Raw genomic sequence first — 7,678 nt, forward strand, 5'->3', positions numbered from 1 at the left:
ATGGGCGTGTGCGCTGGGCGAGTATATGAAAATATAGGAAATGCTTAGTTTTAAAACTTTTTAAAAAGTATATGCGTCTTCTTGTTATTCAGAGAGCTATGTTAGTGAGAGAGCAATTGGCTGGTAACTCTAATCACGTCAGATAGCATAAAGTGTGAGTGAATGACTAAATCTGAATTAAATAATTCTTAATCACATAGAGAAATAAACCTCAATGGAAAAAGTCACAACTTCGGAATGGAAGAAAGTGTTTTGGTGGTTGTGCATATATCGCCAGACTGATATTATGGATTACTACACAGTAACGTTTGACGGCTGAACTAGAAACTGTCGAAGGTAAGGAAATAGTATTTATTAAACAGACACCTCTGCCAGTATGTATGTGTTGCGGCAGCTGATTGAGTCCCTTCATGCAACTGAAAAACACCCTGAATAATGCCTTGATAACCTAGAATACTTCATCTCCCATTACGCAGTTAAACGAGAAGAAACTCAGGTTGGAAATAGAAAGTACGCTTCAGATTTACAATTTTTAAAAGTGCCGAAATTAAAAAAGATTGTCGTTATATCAACGTTCAATGCTAAGACATAACAAAATATCGTAAGAGCTATTAAATCATAGCCATATCAGGGGAAATTGGAATCGATGTCATTTGTACCTATGAACGCGTGTTATGTCATGATGTGTTATGTCAAGATGCACGGTATCAGTTTTACCCTGGATCGGCAACAAAGAGTGCTCAAAATTCAACAGTTTGTGGAGTTGGTAATTTAATCTGACCCAAAGCCTGCAAATCAATATAGACCCTGTCAATCCTCTAATTATCATCACAACCTTCAATGGAAATCGTGTTACCACCATTATTTGCTGCTGTGGCCCAATAAACGTATCAGAAGCTGAAAAGTTCTATAGTGAACTCGCCAATAACATCAAGCAAGTCCCAAAAGCAAGTCCCAGGTTACTATATATATTTCTTTACTACCCACAAGGGGTTAAACACAGAGGGGACAAACAAGGACAGACAAACGGATTAAGACGATTAGATCGACCCCAGTGCGTAACTGGTTCTTAATTTATCGACCCCGAAAGGATGAAAGGCTAAGTCGACCTCGGCGGAATTTGAACACAGAACGTAACGGCAGACGAAATACGGCTACGCATTTCGCCCGGCGTGCTAACGTTTCTGCCAGCTCGCCGCCCAGATTACTATAGCAGCTGGTGACATGAAGGCATAAGTTGACAGAGATGACTGAGTAGGCACACTTTATCACTAGAAAATTATCAGAAAGCACCAACTTTTTCTGGATGTTATGAGTGTGACAAGATCAGTCTTACTACTAAGTGCACTAAGATATCTGGTGAGCTATGGTCGTTCATCTATAACAGTCAGATCTCCCTCAAGTCAAACCTCAGCTTTTTAAAGGAAAGGAAGGAAATATTAACCAACGTATCACTAAACATATAACATGAAATAAACATATTTTAGCTGAAATATTTTAGCTCATAGTTTGGTTTATCAATTTTGACATCTGGGTTGAATAACAACTAGAATAACAGCTAGAAATATGACAGGAAAAGGAGGGGAAGTATGTACTCTGAGTAATCTGATGACTGTGTTATCGACAATAGTTGATATAAGACTTTCTACACGCGTTCGATAAGTTCCATTACAGAGAAGAATATTACCTGCAATCACAGTAAAAACACTACGTTCCTCTTGCCTTCTTTTTTTCTTTTTCTTTCTTCACCCCCCCCTCTCTCTCTCTCTCTCTCTCTATCCCTCTTCCCTACACTCAGATAAAGGGGAAAGGCCCGAAACGGTAGATTTTTTTTTCTCTCTTCATAACAAATGAACTAACCGCCCTCTCCTGTGAACTCTCCCACTGGAGAGGTAGTATGAATATTCATAAAATCTCACACTACTGTGGTAACGAAAAACTGCATTATTTGGTTGTGTTGTGAACCATCATGAATTCATAATGGTTTTTCAGACAAAGAAAGATTTTTTTTTAAAGTATTGATTCTGCATTTGCTAAACGATCAAGTTCAATGTAAAGCTATTTTTCTAATTTTTTAAATTTGTTTTGTTTTTTACTAGTTTATTTTTTTCGTGATTTTTTTTATATTACTTGTCATTTTTATATCGTCACACTCTTACTAATCCTCTCCTTTTGCTTTCTCTGTATCAATGTGTCTATATGCTTGGTCTGTCCGTCTAGGCATGTGTCTGTGTCTTTACATTTCCTTCCTCAGTGTTTCACTCTTCCCACTTCTCTCACACATTTTCTCTCTCTTTCTTTCTTCTCTCACTTTTATTTTATTTAATAAAGCCATTAAAAATATAACGTTTTATGTATACTGTACCACAAAATATAACTTTTTTAGCCATCATTGTATGAAAAAAAATAGTGAAGACGTTGTGCTAATGCACAATATATTCGGGAACAGTAAAATAGAGAACAGCAAAACTAGTTTCAAATCTGTGTTGAGATTTCATCAACAACTAAGAGCTTTCGTGAAATACATAGAGGTACTACTTATTAAGTCACGATTATTAAAGACCTCAGCAAACACACAAATTCAGTAAATGCACACAAATTCGAGAAGCGCTCCATATTTTTGTAGCTTACAGCCATATCACGTTGAAAGCACCGGTTCTCGTCCGATCACCGAAGTTAAGCAACGTCAAGCCTAGATAGTACTCAGATGGGTAACCGCTTGGGAAACCTAGGTGCTGTAAACGACTTTCTGTCCTTGTAGGCACAGGAGTGCCTGTGTGGTAAGTAGCTTGCTTCCCAACCACATGATTCTGGGTTCAGTTCCACTGTGTGGCACCTTGGGCAAGTGTCTTCTACTATAGCCTCGGGTCGACCAAGCCTTGTGACACACATACATACATCGCTTGACAACCGATGCTGGTGCGTTTACGTCCCCGTAACTTAGCAGTTCGGCTAAAGCGACCGATAGAATAAGTACTAAGCTTACAAAGAATAAGTCCTGGGGTCGATTTGCTCGACTAAAGGCGGTACTCCAGCATGGCCACAGTCAAATAACTGAAACAAGTAAAAGAGTATATATAAGAAATTCTGGAAAAATAGCTTGATAAATATATTTCAAGTGTATCAGTAATGTAGTTTTTACTCTATTTTATTTTGGGCGGGGTTTGGTAGGGGTTGATTGGTGATATTCTATGCCATATACCTGTACCATAAAATATAACTATAGACGTTTTAGATCCAAAAACATATGTATGGTGTTATGTAAACACCGTGTCTATATACACAAATATCTTCTAGAACAGAACAAAAAAGATCAACCGGACTAGGTTCAGCCCTCCGTTGGAATTTCATGATTCACTGATTACTCATTCAAACTACACACGGACACAACTAATAAATTCATTATTACTAAAGGCTTATGTAAACTGATTTACCAATCTGTCTACAAATACAGTGTTACCTAAAAAAAGATATCTTCGTGTATCCTGTAGACGTATATAATAGCATTGAAACAAAAACACCAGACTTATATGCGTGTGTGTATGTGTGTGTGTGTCTGTGCACGCGTGTATATAGAGACAGATAGACAGACAGATATAGATGAATATATACATGCATATACACTCACACATACACATATAAATATATATTTATATATACGTGCATATACCTATATACATTCTTATTAGCGACAAAAGCAGTATTATTTCAAAATATTACTCTGTATATCTTCCTTAACGTGTATATACTACAGAAACCCGAAAGACTGCAGTGGTCACCTCGAGACAGCATCTCATATAGACGTAAAGTTCTGTATACATATGTATTTTTATATATACTTACATATACATACACACACATACGCACACAGATAAATGTATATATATATATATATAATATATATATATATATTATATATCTATACAATATGTTACATTACTCGGTAGTCAAGATAAAACTCTGAGTTTCAGATGCCGAAGTGGAAATCCACAACACCATCTCTTCGGTTATCTGGCTAATAGCAGATAACCGAAGAGATGGTGTTGTGGATTTCCACTTCGGCATCTGAAACTCAGAGTTTTATCTTGACTACCGAGTAATGTAACATATGTATAGATAAATTTCCTCTATTTACATAATATTGTGGTCTCTTTCTTTCTTTTGTTATCTTACCGTTTTATCAATATATTATATATATATATAATATATTATATATATATATATATATATATATATATATATATACATATACATACATTTATATATACATACATATACATATATACATACATACATATATATATAATATATATATATATATATATATACACATATTCATATATATAAATACATACATACATATATATACATATATATATATATATATATATATATATATATATATATATATATATATATATTATATATATATATTATATATAATATTCATATAAATAAATACATACATACATATTATATGATATGATATGGACTTCCGTCTGTTTCGACGTATCAGCAGGCTCCGACAACGTACTCTTTCTTTGTCAATCATAATGCTTATGTCAAATTTAACATTTAAGTCCCGCCAATGATTTTGGAAAGAAGCCACAGACGTTGCAGGTACGAAGATTAGGTCAGTGCAGGTATATAATATACATTTTCGGCCACTTTTCTCATTTCCCTTGCTCCCCGAACCTGGTAATGCTGGTTGTTCGTTCCAAGGCTGTTCAATGATGTTGTGAGCTACCTCCATTTCTAAAAGGTTCCTCTTCAGCTTGCCCTTATATCTGAGCCATGGTCGACCAAAATTCCTGTGCCCACTTTCAAGCTGGCTGTACATGAGGGCTTTGGGTATTCGTTACTCATTCTGACGACATGACCAGACTAGCGCAATCGTGATTGTATAAGGAAGCTCTCAATTCCACCAATCTTAGACTTGCTAAACAAGACGGCATTAGAAACTTTTTCTTTTAGTGAATAACTGCAGATTGTCCTCAGTGGACGATGTCTAGTTGGTTAATGTGTCGTCAATAGGGTATCTATGATTCTGAGCCATACAAGAGAGTAGTAAGAATGGCAGCTTTATAGACCTGTACTTTGGTGTCAAGTTTGATGCCCCTTTCATTCCATAGGCGACGACAGAATTTGCCAAATGTGTTGGTTGCCTATGCAAGGCGGTTGACGATTTCATCATCAAGGGAACGCCCGAATTCACTTTACTATTAAGATATGTAAATGACTTCTATTAATCTAGGTTTTTCCCATCAACCTGTATTGGAATTCCAGGAAACCTGTGAACCGATGACCTCTGCTTGATACCTCGAATTTGTTTAGGAGTAGGGCAAGGTTGGTGGATTACTGCCGTCTTCTTTATTCTGGTGGTCAAACCAAAGGATGTATATACATCAGAAAACCGGTCTAGAAGTTCCCGAGATTCCTCTAAGGAAGTCGCTACTATTGCAGCATCATCTGCAAAAAAGTAGATCACGAATGATACTGGCGCGTAGCAGTGTTCTGGCTTTGAATCGCTGATGACTAAATAGTCCACCACTTGTTCAAAACTGGAATTTGATACCATTTTGTATATCAGCATCACTGAAAAGTGCAAACAACCTTGGACAGATATCATTTACGTGTTTGATAATCCTGTGAAGAATAAGTCGAGCAAGAATCTTACCAGCAATAGACAGAAGCGATATTCTACAATGGTTATCACAGACAATTCTGTTTCCTTTGTTCTTATAAAAATGTTGAATTGAGGCATCTTGAAGTCCTGTGAAACACAACCTCCCATTCAAATGTTTATGAAGGGGTCATGCAGTATCTTAAATAGCTTCTGTCCACCATATTTGTAGATTTTAGGAGAGATAGCATCCCTGCCAGGTGCTTTTCGAGGTGAGGTCTGATTAATAGTTTACCACTTCCAGGAAGGTTGGTTCCACAGTGCTGTGAAATAGACATTATGTCATCATCATTAGTGACTGAGGCGGAATTCGAAGTGATCTTTCCATCGTTTCAGGATGTCAGATTCATCAGTCAACAGTGTCTCTCTATTCGATGAAAAAATAGGAGTAACACAATGCTCTTGAGGACGATAGACTTTCTTAAAGCCATCATTAAAAAGCTTTAGAATCCATTCTCTATGCAGCTTCTTGGAGTTCTGTAGCCCTGGAAGACCACCAAGTCCTCTTCACATGTCTCAGAGCACGTTGGACCTGTCCTCTGCATTTCTTGTCGGCATTCTCTTTTCTGGATGAGCTCTTATCATTTGTCCATGGTTTGTGAGAGCTGTTCATTTAATCTATTAATTGTTGGACATCTGTGTTGTTATCGCTGAACCAATTTTGATGTTTACGAACAGGAAGTCCAAGAATCTCTAGAGATGCGGAGTGCGTTGCATCATGCAGAGCCTTCCAAGATGATTCTATCTCATCATTGATACCAACAGTGTAAAGTGCAGTGTCCAACATGATAGAGAGCTCTGCCTGCTTTTCAACACTTTTCAAAGGCAAAAAGTTAATGCGCTTAAGTACTGATGATTTTCGTAGTCTTCACTGTTTCAGATGGAACGTAGCCTTACTACAGAGAAGAAACTGGTCAGAGAGATAGCAGATGGTATGAAAGGAACACGTGTAATGTCAAAGTCCCTAATATCTCGTTTCTTGGTAATAACATAGTCTATGAGACGCCAATCCTTAGATCTAAGATGTATCCAGGTCGCCTTGCAAAAGTTTTGCTGTTCAAGAAAGGTATTTGTGATGCTTAAACTGAATTCCCTGCGGAAGGAAAGCACAGGCAGACCACAGGAGTTCATTCGACCAACACTATGGCAACCAAGTATTCTCCCATGCCTGATTGCCAGTACCAACACTAGCGTTAAAGTTGCCCACAAGGATAAATTTATCCCAATATATACATACATACACACACACACACATATATATATATATATATATATATATATGTGTGTGTGTGTGTGTGTGTGTGTGTGTGTGTGTGTGTCTGTGTGTGTGTGTGTGTCTGTGTGTGTGTGTGTCTGTGTGTCTGTGTGTGTGTCTGTGTGTGTGCCTGTCTGTGTGTCTGTCTGCGTGTGTCTGTGTGTGTCTGTGTGTGTCTGTGTGTGTCTATGAGTGTCTGTGTCTGTGTATATACATATACATACGGATACACGTATATGTATATGTATGTATTTACATATAGATATTACATATGCACATCAATGTATATATGTGTGTATACATACATATGTATATATGTACATGTATACACATATATATATACATATATATACATATATAAATACATATATATATACACATATATATACATATATATACATATAAATATACATATATGTACATATATATACATATATATATACACATATATATACATAAAACACATAAACATATATATACACATATACATATATATATGTATAAATTTATATATATATGCATATATATATAGACATATATACATATATATATACAACTATACACATATATACATACACATATATATACATATATACATACTTATACATATATGCCTACATATACATATACCGAAACGCGGAGTAGATGAAACAGGGACAACTGATGAAGGAGAATATTCTTTATGTTGCATGTTGTTCGAAAGATTGAGGGGGAAATCGGAAAAGAATGAATTTAATGAG

At 36.2% G+C, this 7,678-nt stretch overlaps 1 non-coding gene across 1 annotated transcript; it reads left to right on the forward strand.

Moving 5' to 3' along the window:
• Positions 1-2,625: 2,625 nt before the first annotated feature.
• Positions 2,626-2,744, forward strand: LOC115231340. The gene has a single exon (XR_003883520.1). It is a non-coding gene; the product is annotated as a 5S ribosomal RNA (ribosomal RNA).
• Positions 2,745-7,678: the final 4,934 nt, after the last annotated feature.

Source organism: Octopus sinensis, unplaced genomic scaffold (genome assembly GCF_006345805.1).
Source record: "Octopus sinensis unplaced genomic scaffold, ASM634580v1 Contig18269, whole genome shotgun sequence".
NCBI classification, from domain to species: domain Eukaryota; kingdom Metazoa; phylum Mollusca; class Cephalopoda; order Octopoda; family Octopodidae; genus Octopus; species Octopus sinensis.